Source organism: Rutidosis leptorrhynchoides, chromosome 1 (genome assembly GCF_046630445.1).
Source record: "Rutidosis leptorrhynchoides isolate AG116_Rl617_1_P2 chromosome 1, CSIRO_AGI_Rlap_v1, whole genome shotgun sequence".
In the NCBI taxonomy this organism is placed as follows: Eukaryota; Viridiplantae; Streptophyta; class Magnoliopsida; order Asterales; family Asteraceae; genus Rutidosis; species Rutidosis leptorrhynchoides.
The window spans coordinates 345,146,595-345,172,336 of record NC_092333.1 but is presented as its reverse complement, the minus strand read 5'-3'; positions in this window follow the sequence as shown (position 1 = coordinate 345,172,336).

Below are 25,742 nucleotides of genomic sequence, written 5' to 3'. Positions count from 1 at the left end.
ACTAACTACGTTCGAACCGGACAGATGTTAAAAAACAGTAAAGATGACAACACCACCAACGGCACTTAACACATGAACCGTTTTCCCTTCTGTAAATACATAAAACTACGTTAAATATGAATACGCAGGCCGAAAGCCCCCGCCGCATCGCGCGGGCCGGACCCGAACTAGTTTAATCTAAATCTATGGGTGTATTTGTTAAGTCATAGGTGATTAGGCTTATTGCGTATTTTAAAAGCCAAAACGCACCTCCAAGTTTTTGTATACAAATGGGGTTTCGCTTTATTTTAGAAGGAAATAAGAGCATCTCCATTGCATTAAACTCTTAAGGTTGTTTGGATCGGTGTGAATTGATTGCATTAAACTCTTACGGTTATTAAAATACTTTCTGTAGAAAAAATTTAATTGTTTTTCAAGCTGTATTCATCACTTTCGTAACTCTCATCCGGACACCCTTAAAATTAAAATTATGGAATTAATTGGCGAGTATTAAATCTTTAGCAATTAAAAGTTTCTTAATAAATCGTTAAATTATGGAATTAATTTAACGAGTGTTAAGTTAAGGGACCAACCACGTAAAGAAACCCAAATAGTAACCGGTAACCGGATACAAAGGTGACAGGATGCATGCAATAGGAGAAAATACAAAGTTGAATGCATACAATAGGACTTTTGAAAGTTGAATGCATACAATAGGATTTTGATGAAAGTTCAATGCATTTTGGTGCTATTTTCCCATTTCTAAACCCTAATTTCTAACCCTTTAAAAAAAATGCAGAATCAAAACATTCAATGCATTGAATGTTTTCATTTTTTTTCTTCGAGCGTTTTACCGCCAAAATAATAACATTCATCACAAAGTGTCTTTTATAAATGTTCATATATTCAAAGAGCCGGTAGCACTATAGCACGAGTTGTTGAGGTGTGAACCAAAGAGCCGGTAGTGCCGTAACATGAGTATGACTCAAGATGTGATATGAACCAAAGAGCCGGTAGCATCATGATAAGTGCGTATGGTGTGAACCAAAGAGCCGGTAGCACCATGACGCGAGTATGGTTAACCATATGGCTTGTGTACGTGTTGTAGTGTAGCATTTTATATTGTTTCGATTATATGCTATTGGATATGCTAGTTGTGGTATTGGGGGTTATTAGCTCCGCACTTGAGATGGTATGCTAATTATGTTGCTAGTATGTATGCGGTATGTGAGTAAGTGTTTGCAAGTAGCTATATTGTAGTGACCCGAACTTTTCCATGTTTATATATATATTAAATGAAATTGTTATTTACATGATTAAGTGTTTTCAACATGTTAAGCAGTCAAACTTGTTAAGACTTGATTAATTAAAATAGGTTTCATATAGACAGTTGACCACCCAAGTTGACCGGCGATTCACGAACGTTAAAACTTGTAAAAACTATATGATGACATATATATGGATATATATATATAGTTAACATGATATTATGATAAGTAAACATATCATTAAGTATATTAACAATGAACTATATATGTAAAAACAAGACTACTAACTTAATGATTTTGAAACGAGACATATATGTAACGATTATCGTTGTAACGACATTTAATGTATATATATCATATTAAGATATATTAATACATCATGATATCATGATAATGTAATAATTTAACATCTCATTTGATTTAATAAACAATGGGTTAACAACATTTAACAAGATCGTTAACCTAAAGGTTTCAAAACAACACTTACATGTAACGACTAACGATGACTTAACGACTCAGTTAAAATGTATATACATGTAGTGTTTTAATATGTATTCATACAATTTTGAAAGACTTCAAGACACTTATCAAAATACTTCTACTTAACAAAAATGCTTACAATTACATCCTCGTTCAGTTTCATCAACAATTCTACTCGTATGCACCCGTATTCGTACTCGTACAATACACAGCTTTTAGATGTATGTACTATTGGTATATATACTCCAATGATCAGCTCTTAACAGCCTATGTGAGTCACCTAACACATGTGGGAACCATCATTTGGCAACTAGCATGAAATATCTCATAAAATTACAAAAATATGAGTAATCATTCATGACTTATTTACATGAAAACAAAATTACATATCCTATATATCTAATCCATACACCAACGACCAAAAACACCTACAAACACTTTAATTCTTCAATTTTCTTCATCTAATTGATCTCTCTCAAGTTCTATCTTCAAGTTCTAAGTGTTCTTCATAAATTCTACAAGTTCTAGTTTCATAAAATCAAGAATACTTCCAAGTTTGCTAGCTTACTTCCAATCTTGTAGAGTGATCATCCAACCTCAAGAAATCTTTCTTATTTACAGTAAGATATCTTTCTAATACAAGGTAATACTCATATTCAAACTTTGATTCAATTTCTATAACTATAACAATCTTATTTCGAGTGGAAATCTTACTTGAACTTGTTTTCGTGTCATGATTCTGCTTCAAGAACTTTCAAGCCATCCAAGGATCCTTTGAAGCTAGATCCATTTTTCTCATTTCCAGTAGCTTTATCCAGAAAACTTGAGGTAGTAATGATGTTCATAACATCATTCGATTCATACATATAAAGCTATCTTATTCGAAGGTTTAAACTTGTAATCACTAGAACATAGTTTAGTTAATTCTAAACTTGTTCGCAAACAAAAGTTAATCCTTCTAACTTCACTTTTAAAATCAACTAAACACATTTTCTATATCTATATTATATGCTAACTTAATGATTTAAAACCTGAAAACACGAAGAACACTGTAAAACCGGACATACGCCGTCGTAGTAACACCGCGGACTATTTTGGGTTAGTTAATTAAAAACTATGATAAACTATGATTTAAAAGTTGTTCTTCTGGGAAAATGATTTTTCTTATGAACATGAAACTATATCCAAAAATTATGATTAAACTCAAAGTGGAAGTATGTTTTCTAAAATGGTCATCTAGACGTCGTTCTTTCGACTGAAATGACTATCTTTACAAAAACGACTTGTAACTTATATTTCTGACTATAAACCTATACTTTTTCTGTTTAGATTCATAAAATAGAGCTCAATATGAAACCATAGCAATTTTATTCACTCAAAACGGATTTAAAATGAAGAAGTTATGGGTAAAACAAGATTGGATAATTTTTCTTGTTGTAGCAACGTGTAAATTGGTAACAAATCTATATTAATCATATCCTAGCTAACTTATATTGTATTATACATGTATTCTAATATATTATGTAATCTTGGGATACCATAGACACGTATGCAAATGTTTTGACATATCATATCGACCCATGTGTATATATTATTTGAAACAACCATAGACACTCTATATGCAGTAATGTGAGAGTTAGCTGTACAGGGTTGAGGTTGATTCCAAAAATATATATACTTTGAGTTGTGATCTAGCCTGAGACGTGTATACACTGGGTCGTGGATTGATTCAAGATAATATATATCAATTTTTTTCTGTACATCTAACGTTGGACAACTAGTTGTAGGTTACTAACGAGGACAGGTGACTTAATAAACTTAAAACATCAAAATGTATTAAAAGTATTGTAAATATATTTTAAATATACTTTGATATATGTGTACATATTTGTTATAGGTTCGTGAATCGACCAGTGGTCAAGCCTTACTTCCCGACGAAGTAAAAATCTGTGAAAGTGAGTTATAGTCCCACTTTTAAAATCTAATATTTTTGGGATGAGAATACATGCAGGTTTTAAAAATGATTTACAAAATAGACACAAGTACGTGAAACTACATTCTATGGTTGAATTATCGAAATCGAATATGCCCCTTTTTATTAAGTCTAGTAATCTAAGAATTAGGGAACAGACACCCTAATTGACGCGAATCCTAAAGATAGATCTATTGGGCCTAACAAACCCCATCCAAAGTACCGGATGCTTTAGTACTTCGAAATTTATATCATATCCGAAGGGTGTCCCGGAATGATGGGGATATTCTTATATATGCATCTTGTTAATGTCGGTTATCAGGTGTTCACCATATGAATGATTTTTATCTCTATGTATGGGATGTGTATTGAAATATGAAATCTTGTGGTCTATTGTTACGATTTGATATATATATATATATATATATATATATATATATATATATATATATATATATATATATATATATATATATATATATATATAGGTTAAACCTATAACTCACCAACATTTTTGTTGACGTTTAAATCATGTTTATTCTCAGGTGAATACTAAGAGCTTCCGCTGTTGCATACTAAAATAAGGACAAGATTTGGAGTCCATGTTTGTATGATATTGTGTAAAAACTGCATTCAAGAAACATATGTCGATGTAATATATTTCTATTGTAAACCATTATGTAATGGTCGTGTGTAAACAGTATATTTTAGATTATCAATATTTGATAATCTACGTAATGCTTTTGAAACCTTTATTGATAAAATAAAGGTTATGGTTGTTTTAAAAATGAATGCGGTCTTTGAAAAACGTCTCATATAGAGGTCAAAACCTCGTAACGAAATCAATTAATATGGAACGTTTATAATCAATATGAACGGGATATTTCAGTTGGTATCTGAGCGTTGGTCTTAGAGAACCAGAATTTTGCATTAGTGTGTCTTATCGAGTTTGTTAGGATGCATTAGTGAGTCTCGACTTCTACCGTGTTTACTTGAAAAATGATTGCTTAACAAATTTTGTTGGAAACTATATATTTTTAACATGTGAATATTATGTGATATATTAATCTCATAATTTGTTTGATATTATGTGATAGATGTCTACCTCTAGAACAAGTTCCATTGACTCACCTAATAATAATGAAGAGTCAAATGTAAATTGGAATGATTCGTGGACTGATTCACAAGTTCCCGAAGAGGAACCGGAAGAAGAGTCGGAACCGGAAGAAGAATTGGAACCGGAAGAAGAATCGGAATCGGAAGAAGAAATAGAACTAGTGGGGGAAATAATAAAACGATTAAGTAGAAGAAAATCCTCAACCAACCGACCAAAGTTAATTATGGTCAATGGTGTTTCCGCCAAGGAAGTAAAGTATTGGGAGGATTACCAATTCTCCGATGAATCGGATCCCGACAAGGATTCTGATGATGTTATAGAAATTTCCCCAACACAATTTAATAAGGCAAAAGAGAACAATAAGGGAAAGGGCATAAAAATAGAGAAATTTGATTCCAAACCCGATGAACTTTATATGTATCGTCAACACCCGTATTTCTTAAGTTGTGACAATAACCCGGGAACCTCTAAACCACCAGGTTTTTCTAAACCAATGTGGAAAACGACGGCTCGTATTAGGGGAACATCATATATCCCTAGAAAATTGGCAAAATGAACCAAAACCGAAGAAGAAGAAACGAGCGAGTCGGAATAAGATAGTTGTATTCGTGTGGTGTAATATATGTAATATAGTGTGCTTATGCTTTATGATATATGTAAAAATTGCTTGTATTAATAAGTATTTTTTTTTATGCAAACATAGCCGCAGTCCAGGCTGCGCTACATACCAACAATAACTCCGAATCTAGCAATGCAGCTAACGGCGCAAGAAATCGTGTAGGATGCTCCTACAAAGAATTCATTGCCTGCAAACCTTTGGAATTTGATGGAATCGAAGGACCAATCGGATTGAAACGGTGGACCGAGAAGGTCGAATTGGTGTTTGCCATAAGTAAGTGTACTGAAGAGGACAAAGTGAAGTACGCTACGCATACCTTCACAGGTACTGCGTTAACATGGTGGAATACCTATCTAGAGCAAGTGGGACAAGATGAAGCTTACGCACTATCGTGGTCAGCATTCAAGCACTTGATGAATGAGAAGTACCGTCCCAGAACCGAGGTCAATAAGCTCAAGACAGAACTTAGAGGGTTACGAACCCAAGGATTTGATATTACCACGTACGAAAGACGATTCACAGAATTGTGCCTATTGTGTCCGAGAGCGTTCGAAGATGAGGAAGAGAAGATCGACGCGTTTGTGAAAGGATTACCAGAAAGAATCCAAGAAGATATAAGTTCACACGAGCCCGCCTCCATACAACAGGCATGTAGAATGGCTCACAAACTAGTGAACCAGATTGAAGAAAGAATTAAAGAACAGGCGGCTGAAGAGGCCAATGTGAAGCGAGTCAAAAGAAAGTGGGAGGAAAACGGTGATAAGAATCACCAATACAACAACAACAGCAATTACAACAATAATCGCAACATCTATCCCAACAATCGCAACATCAATCACAACTATAACAAATGGCCCAACAACAACAACAACAACAACAACAACAACAACCAGAAGCAGCTATGCCAAAGGTGTGAAAAGTATCACTCTGGGTTCTGCACCAAATTTTGCAATAAGTGTAAAAGAAATGGTCATAGCGCAGCGAAGTGTGAGGTCTACGGACCAGGGGTTAATAGAACAAAAGGAACAAATGGTGTCGGAACGAGTAATGGCGGAGCAAGTAGTGTCGGAGCAAGTTATGCCAATGTAGTTTGTTATAAATGTGGAAAACCGGGCCACATTATTAGAAATTGCCCGAACCAGGAGAACACGAATGGACAAGGCCACGGAAGAGTTTTCAATATTAATGCGGCAGAGGCACAGGAAGACCCGGAGCTTGTTACGGGTACGTTTCTTATTGACAATAAATCTGCTCACGTTTTATTTGATTCGGGTGCGGATAGAAGCTATATGAGTAGAGATTTTTGTGCTAAATTAAGTTGTCCATTGACGCCGTTGGATAGTAAATTTTTACTCGAATTAGCAAACGGTAAATTAATTTCAGCAGATTATATATGCCGGAATCGAGAAATTAAACTGGGTAGCTAAATATTTAAGATTGATTTGATACCAGTAGAGTTAGGGAGTTTTGATGTAATAGTTGGCATGGACTGGCTGAAGAAGGTGAAAGCAGAGATCGTATGTTATAAAAATGCAATTCGCATTGTACGAGAAGAAGGAGAACTCTTAATGGTGTACGGAGAAAAGGGCAACACGAAGCTACATCTTATTAGTAATTTGAAGGCACAAAAACTAATAAGAAAAGGTTGCTATGCTGTTCTAGCACACGTTGAGAAAGTACAAACTGAAGAAAAGAGCATCAATGATGTTCCCGTCGCAAAAGAATTTCCCGATGTATTTCCGAAAGAATTACCGGGACTACCTCCACATCGATATGTTGAATTTCAAATAGATCTTGTACCAGGAGCTGCACCAATAGCTCGTGCTCCTTACAGACTCGCATCCAGCGAGATGAAAGAACTGCAAAGCCAACTGCAAGAACTATTAGAACGTAGTTTCATTCGACCAAGCACATCACCATGGGGAGCTCCTGTTTTGTTTGTCAAGAAGAAGGATGGTACATTTAGGTTGTGTATTGACTACAGAGAGTTGAATAAACTTACCATCAAAAATCATTATCCACTGCCGAGAATTGTCGACTTATTTGATCAACTACAAGGCTCGTCGGTTTATTCGAAAATCGATTTACGTTCTGGATATCATCAAATGCGAGTAAAGGAGGATGATATTCCAAAAACTGCTTTTAGGACGCGTTATGGTCATTACGAGTTTATGGTTATGCCATTTGGATTGACTAACGCACCAGCTGTGTTCATGGACCTTATGAACCGAGTGTGTAGGCCATATCTTGAAAAGTTTGTCATTGTTTTCATCGATGACATACTTATTTATTCAAAGAATGATCAAGAGCACGAAGAACATTTGAAAAAAGTGCTAGAAGTATTGAGGAAAGAAAAACTGTACGCTAAGTTTTCAAAGTGTGCATTTTGGTTTGAAGAAGTTCAATTCCTCGGTCACATAGTGAACAAAGAAGGTATCCAGGTTGTGACGACCCGAAAATTCTAACCAAATTTAAACTTAATCTTTAACTAATTCCGACACGATAAGCAAAGTTTGTTAGTTTAACTTTGAACTGTTTTCATGTATGCAATTACCTTTCGACTGCTCTCGACGATTCACGAACCAGTAATCGCAAATAGAAATATTTATATATAAATAACTATATATGTAAATAATTATATTATAAATTAAAATAGATTAATAAACTATTTTGTCATTAGATATTATTAATTCCTTTATCATTAATAATCATCAATTGTATCAGCATTAATAATATTATTGTGGTCATTATTATTATTATAACTAGTAGAAAAATTATAATGTTAATTATTATGATTTATATTAAATATTACTATTAAAAATTTAATACTCATTATTATATAATACATAGTTACAATACATAATATATAAAAACTAATATATTAAATATAATTGTTATAATAGGCTGTTATTACCGTTAATATTAAAAATCAAACTAGTGTTATTAATATTATTATCTACAGATATGAAATTTGATATACCTATATATAAATTGTTGTGGTATTATTATTATTAATATTATTATTATCATCATTATAATTAATATTAGTATTATTAATAATATTAATGAGATAAACTTTATAGTTATTATTATCACTTTATCACTATCAATAATAATAACCATATTAGTATTGTTAGTATATAAAGAGTAATATTATTAAATAAGACTAATATATATAACAGATACATAAATACGCGTATGAAACATATATCATTATCAGTTTTATCTACATCTGACTTTCTGTATACTCGTGATTCTTGCTGTCAAAATCATCAACCCTACATGAAGAAATTGATTAACTAATACTTTGGAGTTAAGCATACAAATCGTACCAAATTATCTTCCTCAGCTATTCCATTAAATCATTCGCGTTATTTTTTTTTTTTTATTCTTTCTTCATTCGGTCATAAACCAAAACCCATTACACATTGAAATTCGATTTTTAAAATAGAAGAATAGCATACACCAGTAACAACCGGCAAATCTTCTTGTTTCGAATAATAATAATCTCATGGCTATTACTCTCACCACCTATGGTCACCATCGTTCATCGCCACATGACCACCAATACCATCCCTCTTGTTGTTTGTTCAAACCAACGAACTTTTCCCTCAACATGTTGCTTCCTTTGTTCCTGTTTCTTCCTTTCTGTCGAAGACCACTTCCATTCTTGTTGTTGTCGACTAACCATCTAACAACAATGAAACCATTAAACCACAACCTTCGACTACACTACCACCTCATAATCACCATTCACCTTAAATCAACCCTTTAGTTACTTGTTGTTGAATATACAACCTCATCTTTCCTACTAATTATTTTAACCTCATTTCTATTTATGAATTCGTCGTGAAACGCAGGAACAAAACTGCTACGGCAGTGTTTATTTTGTTGAATAAACTGTGTGATCTGTTGTAATCTTCTATTAGAACTAAACAACCTAGTTTAGTAATATAAGAACAAAGCAACCGACAGAATTTTGAGTGGAGGTGTTGGCAAATGGAATGATGAGCTGGAAAGATGATGGATACTGGTTGCAATACGCTGTAACTACTTCTTTTATTTTTTATTTCTTTCTAATGCAAAGAAAAGAAACATGTTCGATGGCCTGGTTATATCTATATTGCTATTGGGCCACCGCTATACTTTATTCTGTTTTTAATCCTGGTTTCATTGATTGATCGACAAATAATAAAGTTGATAAATCATTTGGGGACATACTCGTTATCTACTTGGGTGTGGTAGGGTCTTGGGGAATTAACTAAAACAAAAAGTGGTGTAGATTACTAGTGGGAAGAGTTGATAATTAGGTGGGATTAAATTACTTTACATATTAATAATGATATTGAGGATGAGTTTGATAATGATAAAGATGATGTTCGATGATTATGATATGATACCGAAATTGATAATGATATGTTCTTGTTGTCGACTCCTTCCTTGTGACTTTACCAGACACCGAATATTTTTTTGTTGTTAATCGTGGACCAGCTGGGTTCCTTTCTTTTATTTTTCCTTCCAGCGAACACCAACAGAAGGATTGGAGCTGTCATATTTTTTTTTTATTTCACTAGATGGAGTATTAAGTTGTGGCCCGAGACAAGCACATATCTTTTCTTATACAGGTTGGGCTGAGATTTATTGAGTGTTGGGCTGTATTTTCTGTTGTTGGGCTTGAAAACTGTATATGGGCCGAAAGGGATGAAGGCAGACGAGATAATCAAATATGTTGAGAAATGAAAAACGGTTCTTATATATATTAAATAAATAAAAATGCGGGATAATATGAGAAAGAGATAAGCGGAGCAGTGGTTGAGTATGGTGTTGGGCGATTGGGAAGTTGTGGGTTCGAGCCTAGGCAGAGGCATATTTTTTTTAGGAAAGCTTTTAAGGTAGTTTTAATTATTATTATTATTATTATTATTATTATTATTATTATTATTATTATTATTATTATTATTATTATTATTATTACTACTAATTATTATTTATATTATGATGATAATTGTTATTATTTCCTAACATTTTGATGTATAATTATTATTATTATTATTATAGTTATTATTATTATAAGTATTATGATTATTATGATCCTTATTACTAAAAGCATTTTTTTTATTTGTCATTCTTATTAGTATTATTATTGAAATCAACATTTTATGTAAACTATCATTCTTATTATTTAAAAGTATCACTTTTATTATTATTAGAATTATCATAATTTTTATCATAATTAGTATTATTTTATCATTAATATTATTACTACTATTAATATATCAAATAAATATTTCTATATAAAAATAAAATTTATGACATAAAACCTAATCCTATTAAAACTTTAGTAATAAATGTTAATTATCTATATAAAAATAAATATAACTAATTAAGATATTAATAAAACACATGATCACTGATAATATATATATTTTTTTCGATTACCATTACATGTGTTAATATACATAATTGAATATAGGTTCGTGAATCCGAGGCCCACCCTGCATTGTTCAATATAGTCATATGTATTTTTACTACAAAATACAGTATGGTGAGTTTCATTAATCCCTTTTTAAATGCTTTTGCAATATATATATTTTTGGGACTGAGAATACATGCGCTGTTTTTATAACTATTTTACGAAATAGACACAAGTAATTGAAACTTCATTATATGGTTGAATGATCGAAATCGAATATGCCCCTTTTTATTAAGTCTGGTAATCTAAGAATTAGGGAACAGACACCCTAATTGACGCGAACTCTAAAGATAGATCTATCGGGCCCAACAAGCCCCATCCAAAGTACCGGATGCTTTAGTACTTCGAAATTTATATCATGTCCGAAGGAGAATCCCGGAATGATGGGGATATTCTTATATGCATATTGTGAATGTCGGTTACCAGGTGTTCAATCCATATGAATGATATTTTTATCTCTATGCATGGGACGTTTGTTTATGAGAAATGGAAATATGAAATCTCGTGGTCTATTAAAATTATGAAATGATTATTTATGTTAAACTAATGAACTCACCAACCTTTTGGTTGACACTTGAAAGCATGTTTATTCTCAGGTATGAAAGAAGTCTTCCGCTGTGCAATTGCTCATTTTAAAGATATTACTTGGAGTCATTCATGACATATTTCAAAAGACGTTGCATTCAAGTCGTTGAGTTCATCAAGATTATTATTAAGTCAATTATAGTTAGATATATTATAAAATGATATGCACGCCGTCAACTTTCGATGTAATGAAAGATTGTCTTTTCAAAAATGAATGCAATGTTTGTAAAATGTATCATATAGAGGTCAAGTACCTCGTGATGTAACCAACTATTGTGATTCGTTTATAATCGATGTGGACTTCGTCCGGATGGATTAGGACGGGTCTTCACAGTTGGTATCAGAGCGGTGGTCGTAGCGAACCAGGTCTTGTATTAGTGTGTCTAACTCGTAGTCGTTAGGATGCATTAGTGAGTCTGGACTTCGACCTGGTCTGTATGTCAAAAGGTTTTGCTCATCATTTTGTGTCGAAAATTATCTGCTTATCATTCTTAGTCTAGACACGTCTTGCTGCATTGATTGCATGAATAGTGTATAGACAAGATTCATATCTTAGCGTATCTGTTACTGTAAACCTTACCTGGCGTATCCCGTAAATTCCTCTGTAATCTACGAAACCTTTTGTTCTATATATATGGATATTCTATGTAATTAAGAATACCATCCGTTAGCCAGAAAATCATTTCATATCTAAAAATTCTTTATTCAATCGTACGAAATGAAATTCGTCATTAGTTCAAGTCACTCTGATTCCGAAATGGAATCTCACTCAAGCTCCAAAAGCAGTGTGACCGGAATGGATCAACCAATCAGTCATCATCTATTCTGGATGAATTGGGGATGGGTTCGTAGCCTCCTCAATCATTGGAGACAAGAAGAAGGTGATCCTTTCCATCCGCCACATTGCCCTATTGGTGAAGAACCTGAAGCACTTACCGGTGAACCTGTTCGAAACACCATCTTTTCTCTCATTTCCAGAGTATCTCGCCACAATTATATACTATACCAAATTCTAGATTATATTTATCCGCTAGTCCGAACCGAAAATCACCCCGGTGTAATAGAAGAAGTCAACGAGCTTCGCGCTCGGGTAGTGGCTTTAGAGAATATGGTGCGAAGGTTACAAACACCAGCAGCAGCACCAGCAGCATAACCAGTACCACCACCAATGTCAACAGTACCATCACTACCACCAACATCAACATCCGTATCCCACACCTCAACATCTTAATCTATACCTCGAACATCAACGTCATACGCACCATGGATACTAAGGAGTACCAACAACAACAAAATTATCACACGTCTCAACCTCGTAATCTATACCTCAAGCATAATCATCGTTCTACGAATCGTTTTACGAATCGTTCTACATAAACTATCTTCATCCTTCATGGTGATTATGTAATCTCTAATATTTTAGAGATTATGTACTCTAGTTCTAGCCGTAAATCTGATGAGTTTAATGTCACATTGACTCATTAAATCCATAATTACGTCTGAAGAAAATATATATGTATATATGTTTTCATAAGGATTGTAGTTAAAAATTTTATTATACAAACTGTTAATGGTGAAAATATTTTAACGGGTAGGTAATACCCGAGGAATATTTAGATTTCGCATTAATAAGTTACACTATACATTCTTCGAATCTGATTCAACAGTCATTTACTATCCTACTTGCAACCACAGTTATACAAATCCGTTCATCACAGAATAACCATTTTCATTCAATTTCATATTTGAATTTTGACCTATCAGAATCCGACAAGTGGCATAATGAAGAAAACATTGGACAAAATAAAATTTGTTAGAAACGAACAAATTAACTATGAGAAATTTTGTTAAGAATCCACGCTAACAAAATCCTAGCTAACTATTCCTAGCTAACTGATTACATTTTATTTATCGCAATTTATTTTATCGCAATTTACATTCTCGCAATTTTATTTATCGTCATTAAATTTCTGTTATTTACTTTACACACTTTATTTATCGTTATTTAATTTTCTGTTATTTATTTTATGCACTTTAAATATCGGGACATGTATACAAGGTTTTGACATATCATATCGACGCATTTATATATATTATTTGGAATCACCATAGACACTGTATATGCAGTAATGATCGAGTTCTCTATACAGGGCTGAGGTTAATTCTATAATAATATATATAGTTTGAGTTTTTATCGAGTCTGAGATGTATACGGGTCACGACACGTATTAATTAATTCGAATATTATATATTAAACTATATATGAATTATTGAACTGTCAACTGTGGACTATCGACTGTGGACTAATAACATTGGACAATTAAAATGAATTAAAATATTGATTATAACATATAAAACTAAATAATTCTTCAAGTTTCCACTTGAATTCATCTTAAACATCATTTGTATTTTCACGATTACATTCTGCGTTTAAAACTTTCATTATTCTTGAAAACACCTCAATCGAGAGGATGAACCAACCGCACTTCATTTATGGGAGGAAAGATTGATGCATATAGTTATGCACCTGAAAACACTCGGAACCTGAGTAAACGTTTAACACGTAGCTGTGCTAATTCCTTTAGCGTTATTATCACCGAAAATAACTTTGCATCTGCTGTTCGAGATAGCCAGTTTTGTCACAGCTCCAGCAAGACAACTTTGACTTTTCGTACGAAACAACCTTATTATAATGTTGATATATATGCGTGCTCTTTTATTGTTACCTGGGAACCTTTCATATTCCACCATATTACCATCAGCGTTTAATCATCTAAAAACACAATTTTCCTGAAACCAACTCGGATTAATAACCGATGATTCAGATATCATAGCATTAAATGCAGAGGAAACGGAAAAATGGTAGATGGTCTAAACGACCAAAAGTTTGATGATAAAGAAAGGAGTATTAGGAACGCTCGATAGAAAATTGGGTATTGAAAAACAGATTGAGCTACCCATGAAGGAGACCAAGGACAAATACAAGGACCAAACCCTATATTCAAAGGATTCAGGTAATTCTGGATCCGTTGAAATCTTTAGAGAATATCTTGCTCCGAAGTCATGTTAAAATCTTGTGGAAAATCTTTCTCCATCAACCATCGAACTTAGAAATTCCAAACTATCATCATCAATATCTTCGATATTTCTGAGGATATTTTCATAAATATTCTCGTCCGAAATTATATACCTCTTCGTGCTTCCTGTGTATCATTATATTGGAAACATTCAATAAAAATTTTAGTACCGAAAAGCAGATTATGCTAAACTATGAAGAAAGTCGTGGACAAATCAAAAAGAATAAGTTTGACTTCAAAGAATCCAAATGATTCAATGTCTGCTAAAGTCTTTAGTGAATATCTTGCTCCTTACTCTAAACCCTTGCAGACAATAGTTTCTATCATCCTCTGATCTTAGATATTCCGAGATATTATCGTATCTTTCATTATAAATATCCTCCATATTTCTGGAGATATTTTTATAACTATTCTTATCTGAAATAATTAATCTCTTCGTGCTATCAGTATTACATCATATAGAAACCGTTAGTTTCTATATTCTGTAAACTTTTGAGCTTAAAATATGAATGTTATTGAAGTAATGTTGGGAACTGAAGCATGAGTTAGTATAATAAAATGACACTTGATCAACGTGATTATATTACAGTAAGTCATGCTGAGTTTCTAAATGAAACATGATGATTCACAGATCATAACGTCATCATGTGCCATGTTACACGACTCTTACGTTCTGTCTAATCTATAAACATATCAAGAACATATTTTTCTTGATAGTCCTATTTTTCCTTGAATTCTGGTAATTTGACAAGTCAAATTGTGCTATTATCATTTCTTTCTTAGGGCATTAACGATGTTCATTCTGAAACTTATATCTGTAAATTCTGGACCATTACAAGAGATGCCCAATCGCAAGAAGAAGAAACGAAGGGACAAAGCTCCGAAATAGAAATTGGAGTATAAATCGCAGAAAATAGGGGGAGTATTAACTGGGGATGACAATGATTATAGAAAAATAGAAGCAAGGACTTCGAAGTATAAGAGAAAATATAAAGCCAAATGACAACACCGAAGTTACAAACTGTGGATATCAGTGCGTATAGCAATATAAAGACATGGGAGGATTATGAATACAATAATCCCTAGAGCATAGTAGAAATAAACAGGTTCTTCTGGTGGGAGTTGGAAAAGAAGAACGATCATTGCGATAGTCAGAATAAGAACAAGGATTAGAACCGGATTAAGCATTATTACAATCTTTTGGATGTATGAACTAAGAAAGAAATTATAGGAATGGTGAGAATAATGGAACGGATGAGTTTAATTTATAATGGAAATATCAGACAGTGTAATCGAGGCAGATCACCGTATTTAATTCGAGAGATCTTAATTTCCTTATTCGCCAAAGAATCAAATCTTTTAGATTTAGAAAAATTGTCTTAAATTCCTTGAATTCCGGAATTCAACTCTCTACGTCAAAAGTTAAGACGCACCTTATTTTCTAAAAATTCAACAGGGACTACGTCAAAAGTTAAATATATATCTCAATCTTTTGAGATAGCTTCACTCGTACTCTTCGAATAATCGAATTGTTTCATCTATATTACTCAATGATGATAAAACTCTATTATCAACTCATATTCATCATGAAAACATTTCTGTTGTTAGTTATGACCACCTTACTCAAATTTCGGGACGAAATTTCTTTAACGGGTAGGTACTGTGACGACCCAGAAATTCCAACCAAATTTAAACTTAATCTTTAACTAATTCCGACACGATAAGCAAAGTTTGTTAGTTTAACTTTGAACTGTTTTCATGTATGCAATTACCTTTCGACTGCTCTCGACGATTCACGAACCAGTAATCGTAAATAGAAATATTTATATATAAATAACTATATATGTAAATAATTATATTATAAATTAAAATAGATTAATAAACTATTTTGTCATTAGATATTATTAATTCCTTTATCATTAATAATCATCAATTGTATCAGCATTAATAATATTATTGTGGTCATTATTATTATTATAACTAGTAGAAAAATTATAATGTTAATTATTATGATTTATATTAAATATTACTATTAAAAATTTAATACTCATTATTATATAATACATAGTTACAATACATAATATATAAAAACTAATATATTAAATATAATTATTATAATAGGCTGTTATTACCGTTAATATTAAAATCAAACTAGTGTTATTAATATTGTTATCTACAGATATGAAATTTGATATACCTATATATAAATTGTTTTGGTATTATTATTATTAATATTATTATCATCATTATAATTAATATTAGTATTATTAATAATATTAATGAGATAAACTTTATAGTTATTATTATCACTTTATCACTATCAATAATAATAACCATATTAGTATTGTTAGTATATAAAGAGTAATATTATTAAATAAGACTAATATATATAACAGATACATAAATACGCGTATGAAACATATATCATTATCAGTTTTATCTGCATCTGACTTTCTGTATACTCGTGATTCTTGCTGTCAAAATCATCAACCCTACATGAAGAAATTGATTAACTAATACTTTGGAGTTAAGCATACAAATCGTACTAAATTATCTTCCTCAGCTATTCCATTAAATCATTCGCGTTTTTTAATTTTTTTTTATTCTTTCTTCATTCGGTCATAAACCAAAACCCATTACACATTGAAATTCGATTTTTAAAATAGAAGAATAGCATACACCATTAACAACCGGCAACTCTTCTTGTTTCGAATAACAGTAATCTCATGGCTATTACTCTCACCACCTATGGTCACCATCGTTCATCGCCACATGACCACCAATACCATCCCTCTTGTTGTTTGTTCGAACCAACAAACTTTGCCCTCAGCATGTTGCTTCCTTTGTTCCTGTTTCTTCCTTTCTGTCGAAGACCACTTCCATTCTTGTTGTTGTCGACTAACCATCTAACAACAATGAAACCATTAAACCACAACCTTCGACTACACTACCACCTCATAATCACCATTTACCTTAAATCAACCATTTAGTTACATGTTGTTGAATATACAACCTCAGCTTTCCTACTAATTATTTTAACCTCATTTCTATTTATGAATTCGTCGTGAAACGCAGGAACAAAACTGCTACGGCAGTGTTTATTTTGTTGAATAAACTGAGTGAGCTGTTGTAATCTTCTATTAGAACTAAACAACCTAGTTTAGTAATATAAGAACAAAGCAACCGACAGAATTTTGAGTGGAGGTGTTGGCAAATGGAATGATGAGCTGGAAAGATGATGGATATTGGTTGCAATACGCTGTAACTACTTCTTTTATTTTTTATTTCGTTCTAATGCAAAGAAAAGAAACATGTTCGATGGCCTGGTTATATCTATATTGATGTTGGGCCACCGCTATACTTTATTCTGTTTTTAATCCTGGTTTCATTGATTAATCGACAAATAATAAAGTTGATAAATCATTTGGGGACATGCTCGTTATCTACTTGGGTGTGGTAGGGTCTTGGGGAATTAACTAAAACAAAAAGTGGTGTAGATTACTAGTGGGAAGAGCTGATAATTAGGTGGGATTAAATTACTTTACATATTAATAATGATATTGAGGATGAGTTTGATAATGATAAAGATGATGTTCGATGATTATGATATGATACCGAAATTGATAATGATATGTTCTTGTTGTCGACTCCTGCCTTGTGACTTTACCAGACACCGAATACTTTTTTGTTGTTAATCGTGGACCAGCTGGGTTCCTTTATTTTCTTTTTCCTTCCAGCGAACACCAACAGAAGGATTGGAGCTGTCATATTTTTTTTTTATTTCACTAGATGGAGTATTAAGTTGTGGGCCGAGACAAGCACATATCTTTTCTTATACCGGTTGGGCCGAGATTTATTGAGTGTTGGGCTGTATTTTCTATTGTTGGGCTTGAAAACTGTATATGGGTCGAAAGGGATGAAGGCAGACGAGATAATCAAATATGTTGAGAAATGAAAAATGGTTCTTATATATATTAAATAAATAAAAATGCGGGATAATATGAGAAAGAGATAAGCGGAGCGGTGGTTGAGTATGGTGTTGGGAAATTGGGAAGTTGTGGGTTCGAGCTTAGGCAGAGGCATATTTTTTTTTAGGAAAGCTTTTAAGGTAGTTTTAATTATTATTATTATTATTATTATTATTATTATTATTATTATTATTATTATTATTATTATTATTATTATTATTATTATTATTATTATTATTATTATTATTACTACTACTACTAATTATTATTTATATTATGATGATAATTGTTATTATTTCCTAACATTTAGATGTATAATTATTATTATTATTATTATTATAGTTATTATTATTATAAGTATTATGATTATTATGATCCTTATTACTAAAAGCATTTTTTTTATTTATCATTCTTATTAGTATTATTATTGAAATCAACATTTTATGTAAACTATCATTCTTATTATTTAAGAGTTTCACTTTTATTATTATTAGAATTATCATAATTTTTATCATAATTAGTATTATTTTATCATTAATATTATTACTACTATTAATATATCAAATAAATATTTCTATATAAAAATAAAATTTATGACATAAAACCTAATCCTATTAAAACTTTAGTAATAAATGTTAATTATCTATATAAAAATAAATATAACTAATTAAGATATTAATAAAACACATGATCACTGATAATATATATATTTTTTTTCGATTACCATTACATGTGTTAATATACATAATTGAATATAGGTTCGTGAATCCGAGGCCCACCCTGCATTGTTCAATATAGTCATATGTATTTTTACTACAAAATACAGTATGGTGAGTTTCATTAATCCCTTTTTAAATGCTTTTGCAATATATATATTTTTGGGACTGAGAATACATGCGCTGTTTTTATAACTGTTTTACGAAATAGACACAAGTAATTGAAACTTCATTATATGGTTGAATGATTGAAATCGAATATGCCCCTTTTTATTAAGTCTGGTAATCTAAGAATTAGGGAACAGACACCCTAATTGACGCGAACTCTAAAGATAGATCTATCGGGCCCAACAAGCCCCATCCAAAGTACCGGATGCTTTAGTACTTCGAAATTTATATCATGTCCGAAGGAGAATCCCGGAATGATGGGGATATTCTTATATGCATATTGTGAATGTCGGTTACCAGGTGTTCAATCCATATGAATGATATTTTTGTCTCTATGCATGGGACGTTTGTTTATGAGAAATGGAAATATGAAATCTTGTGGTCTATTAAAATTATGAAATGATTATTTATGTTAAACTAATGAACTCACCAACCTTTTGGTTGACACTTGAAAGCATGTTTATTCTCAGGTATGAAAGAAGTCTTCCGCTGTGCAATTGCTCATTTTAAAGATATTACTTGGAGTCATTCATGACATATTTCAAAAGACGTTGCATTCGAGTCGTTGAGTTCATCAAGATTATTATTAAGTCAATTATAGTTAGATATATTATAAAATGATATGCACGCCGTCAACTTTCGATGTAATGAAAGATTGTCTTTTCAAAAATGAATGCAATGTTTGTAAAATGTATCATATAGAGGTCAAGTACCTCGCGATGTAACCAACTATTGTGATTCGTTTATAATCGATGTGGACTTCGTCCGGATGGATTAGGATGGGTCTTCACACAGGTGGACCCGGCTGAAATGTCCCGTTCTTATTGATTAAAAACGTTCCATATTAATTGTATTCGTTGCGAGGTTTTGACCTCTATATGAGACATTTTTCAAAGACTGTATTCATTTTAAAATAAACCATAACCTTTATTTCATAAATAAAGGTTTAAAAAGCTTTATGTAGATTATCAAATAATGATAATCTAAAATATCCTGTTTACACACGACCATTACATAATGGTTTACAATACAAATATGTTACATCGAAATCAGTTTCTTGAATGCAGTTTTTACACAATATCATACAAACATGGACTCCAAATCTTGTCCTTATTTTAGTATGCAACAGCGGAAGCTCTTAGTATTCACCTAAGAATAAACATGCTTTAAACGTCAATAAAAATGTTGGTGAGTTATAGGTTTAACCTATATATATCAAATCGTAACAATAGACCACAAGATTTCATATTTCAATACACATCCCATACATAGAGATAAAAATCATTCATATGGTGAACACCTGGTAACCGACATTAACAAGATGCATATATAAGAATATCCCCATCATTCCGGGACACCCTTCGGATATGATATAAATTTCGAAGTACTAAAGCATCCGGTACTTTGGATGGGGTTTGTTAGGCCCAATAGATCTATCTTTAGGATTCGAGTCAATTAGGGTGTCTGTTCCCTAATTCTTAGATTACCAGACTTAATAAAAAGGGGCATATTCGATTTCGATAATTCAACCATAGAATGTAGTTTCACGTACTTGTGTCTATTTTGTAAATCATTTATAAAACCTGCATGTATTCTCATCCCAAAAATATTAGATTTTAAAAGTGGGACTATAACTCACTTTCACAGATTTTTTACTTCGTCGGGAAGTAAGACTTGGCCACTGGTTGATTCACGAACCTATAACAATATATACATATATATCAAAGTATGTTCAAAATATATTTACAACACTTTTAATATATTTTGATGTTTTAAGTTTATTAAGTCAGCTGTCCTCGTTAGTAACCTACAACTAGTTGTCCACAGTTAGATGTACAGAAATAAATCGATAAATATTATCTTGAATCAATCCACGACCCAGTGTATATGTATCTTAGTATTGATCACAACTCAAACTATATATATTTTGGAATCAACCTCAACCCTGTATAGCTAACTCCAACATTCACATATAGAGTGTCTATGGTTGTTCCGAAATATATATAGATGTGTTGACATGATAGGTCGAAACATTGTATACGTGTCTATGGTATCTCAAGATTACATAATATACAATACAAGTTGATTAAGTGATGGTTGGAATAGATTTGTTACCAATTTTCACGTAGCTAAAATGAGAAAAATTATCCAATCTTGTTTTACCCATAACTTCTTCATTTTAAATCCGTTTTGAGCGAATCAAATTGCTATGGTTTCATATTGAACTCTATTTTATGAATCTAAACAGAAAAAGTATAGGTTTATAGTCTGAAAAATAAGTTACAAGTCGTTTTTGTAAAGGTAGTCATTTCAGTCGAAAAAATGACGTCTAGATGACCATTTTAGAAAACATACTTCCACTTTGAGTTTAACCATAATTTTTGGATATAGTTTCATGTTCATAATAAAAATCATTTTCTCAGAATAACAACTTTTAAATCAAAGTTTATCTTAGTTTTTAATTAACTAACCCAAAACAGCCCGCGGTGTTACTACGACGGCGTAAATCCGGTTTTACGGTGTTTTTCGTGTTTCCAGGTTTTAAATCATTAAGTTAACATATCATATAGATATAGAACATGTGTTTAGTTGATTTTAAAAGTCAAGTTAGAAGGATTAACTTTTGTTTGCGAACAAGTTTAGAATTAACTAAACTATGTTCTAGTGATTACAAGTTTAAACCTTCGAATAAGATAGCTTTATATGCATGAATCGAATGATGTTATGAACATCATTACTACCTTAAGTTCCTTGGATAAACCTACTGGAAAAGAGAAAAATGGATCTAGCTTCAACGGATCCTTGGATGGCTCGAAGTTCTTGAAGCAGAATCATGACACGAAAACAAGTTCAAGTAAGATCATCACTTGAAATAAGATTGTTATAGTTATAGAAATTGAACCAAAGTTTGAATATGATTATTACCTTGTATTAGAATGATAACCTACTGTAAGAAACAAAGATTTCTTGAGGTTGGATGATCACCTTACAAGATTGGAAGTGAGCTAGCAAACTTGAAAGTATTCTTGATTTTATGTAGCTAGAACTTGTAGAATTTATGAAGAACACTTAGAACTTGAAGATAGAACTTGAGAGAGATCAATTAGATGAATAAAATTGAAGAATGAAAGTGTTTGTAGGTGTTTTTGGTCGTCGGTGTATGGATTAGATATAAAGGATATGTAATTTTGTTTTCATGTAAATAAGTCATGAATGATTACTCATATTTTTGTAATTTTATGAGATATTTCATGCTAGTTGTCAAATGATGGTTCTCACATGTGTTAGGTGACTCACATGGGCTGCTAAGAACTGATCATTGGAGTGTATATACCAATAGTACATACATCTAAAAGTTGTGTATTGTACGAGTACGAATACGGATGCATACGAGTAGAATTGTTGATGAAACTGAACGAGGATGTAATTGTAAGCATTTTTGTTAAGTAGAAGTATTTTGATAAGTGTATTGAAGTCTTTCAAAAGTGTATAAATACATATTAAAACACTACATGTATATACATTTTAACTGAGTCGTTAAGTCATCGTTAGTCGTTACATGTAAGTGTTGTTTTGAAACCTTTAGGTTAACGGTCTTGTTAAATGTTGTTAACCCAATGTTTATAATATCAAATGAGATTTTAAATTATTATATTATCATGATATTATCATGTATGAATATCTCTTAATATGATATATATACATTAAATGTCTTTACAACGATAATCGTTACATATATGTCTCGTTTAAAAATCATTAAGTTAGTAGTCTTGTTTTTACATATGTAGTTCATTGTTAATATACTTAATGATATGTTTACTTATCATAGTATCATGTTAACTATATATATATATATCCATATATATATATGTCATCATATAGTTTTTACAAGTTTTAACGTTCTTGAATCACCGGTCAACTTGGGTGGTCAATTGTCTATATGAAACATATTTCAATTAATCAAGTCTTAACAAGTTTGATTGCTTAACATGTTAGAAACATTTAATCATGTAAATATCAATCTCAATTAATATATATAAACATGGAAAAGTTCGGGTCACTACAGTACCTACCCGTTAAATAAATTTCGTCCCGAAATTTTAAGCTGTTGAAGGTGTTAACGAATCTTCTGGAAATAGATGCGGGTATTTCTTCTTCATCTGATCTTCACACTCCCAGGTGAACTCAGGTCCTCTACGAGCATTCCATCGAACCTTAACAATTGGTATCTTGTTTTGATTAAGTCTTTTAACCTCACGATCCATTATTTCGACGGGTTCTTCGATGAATTGGAGTTTTTCGTTGATTTGGATTTCATCTAACGGAATAGTGAGATCTTCTTTAGCAAAACATTTCTTCAAATTCGAGACGTGGAAAGTGTTATGTACAGCCGCGAGTTGTTGAGGTAACTCAAGTCGGTAAGCTACTGGTCCGACACGATCAATAATCTTGAATGGTCCAATATACCTTGGATTTAATTTCCCTCATTTACCAAATCGAACAATGCCTTTCCAAGGTGCAACTTTAAGCATGACCATCTCTCCAATTTCAAATTCTATATCTTTTCTTTTAATGTCAGCGTAGCTCTTTTGTCGACTTTGGGCGGTTTTCAACCGTTGTTGAATTTGGATGATCTTCTCGGTAGTTTCTTGTATAATCTTCGGACCAGTAATCTATCTATCCCCCACTTCACTCCAACAAATCGAAGACCTGCACTTTCTACCATAAAGTGCTTCAAACGGCGCCATCTCAATGCTTGAATGGTAGATGTTGTTGTAGGAAAATTCTGCTAACGGTAGATGTCGATCCCAACTGTTTTCGAAATCAATAACACATGCTCGTAGCATGTCTTCAAGCGTTTGTATCGTCCTTTCGCTCTGCCCATCAGTTTGTGGATGATAGGCAGTACTCATGTCTAGACGAGTTCCTAATGCTTGCTGTAATGTCTGCCAGAATCTTGAAATAAATCTGCCATCCCTATCAGAGATAATAGAGATTGGTATTCCATGTCTGGAGACGACTTCCTTCAAATACAGTCGTGCTAACTTCTCCATCTTGTCATCTTCTCTTATTGGCAGGAAGTGTGCTGATTTGGTGAGACGATCAACTATTACCCAAATAGTATCAAAACCACTTGCAGTCCTTGGCAATTTAGTGATGAAATCCATGGTAATGTTTTCCCATTTCCATTCCGGGATTTCGGGTTGTTGAAGTAGACCTGATGGTTTCTGATGCTCAGCATTGACCTTAGAACACGTCAAACATTCTCCTACGTATTTAGCAACATCGGCTTTCATACCCGGCCACCAAAAATGTTTCTTGAGATCCTTGTACATCTTCCCCGTTCCAGGATGTATTGAGTATCTGGTTTTATGAGCTTCTCTAAGTACCATTTCTCTCATATCTCCAAATTTTGGTACCCAAATCCTTTCAGCCCTATACCGGGTTCCGTCTTCCCGAATATTAAGATGCTTCTCCGATCCTTTGGGTATTTCATCCTTTAAATTTCCCTCTTTTAAAACTCCTTGTTGCGCCTCCTTTATTTGAGTAGTAAGGTTATTATGAATCATTATATTCATAGATTTTACTCGAATGGGTTCTCTGTCCTTCCTGCTCAAGGCATCGGCTACCACATTTGCCTTCCCCGGGTGATAACGAATCTCAAAGTCGTAATCATTCAACAATTCAATCCACCTACGCTGCCTCATATTCAGTTATTTCTGATTAAATATGTGTTGAAGACTTTTGTGGTCGGTATATATAATACTTTTAACCCCATATAAGTAGTGCCTCCAAGTCTTTAATGCAAAAACAACCGCGCTTAATTCCAAATCGTGCGTCGTATAATTTTGTTCGTGAATCTTCAATTATCTAGACGCATAAGCAATCACCTTCGTTCGTTGCATTAATACACAACCGAGACCTTGCTTTGATGCATCACAATAAATCACAAAATCATCATTCCCTTCAGGCAATGACAATATAGGTGTCGTAGTTAGCTTTTTCTTCAATAACTGAAACGCTTTCTCTTGTTCATCATTCCATTCAAATTTCTTCCCTTTATGCGTTAATGCAGTCAAGGGTTTTGCTATTCTGGAAAAGTCTTGGATGAACCTTCTGTAGTAACCAGCTAGTCCTAAAAACTGGCGTATGTGTTTCGGAGTTTTCGGGGTTTCCCACTTTTCAACAGTTTCTATCTTTGCCGGATCCACCTTAGTACCTTCTTTGTTCACTATGTGACCGAGGAATTGAACTTCTTCCAACCAAAATGCACACTTTGAAAACTTAGCGTACAGTTTTTCTTTCCTCAATACTTCTAG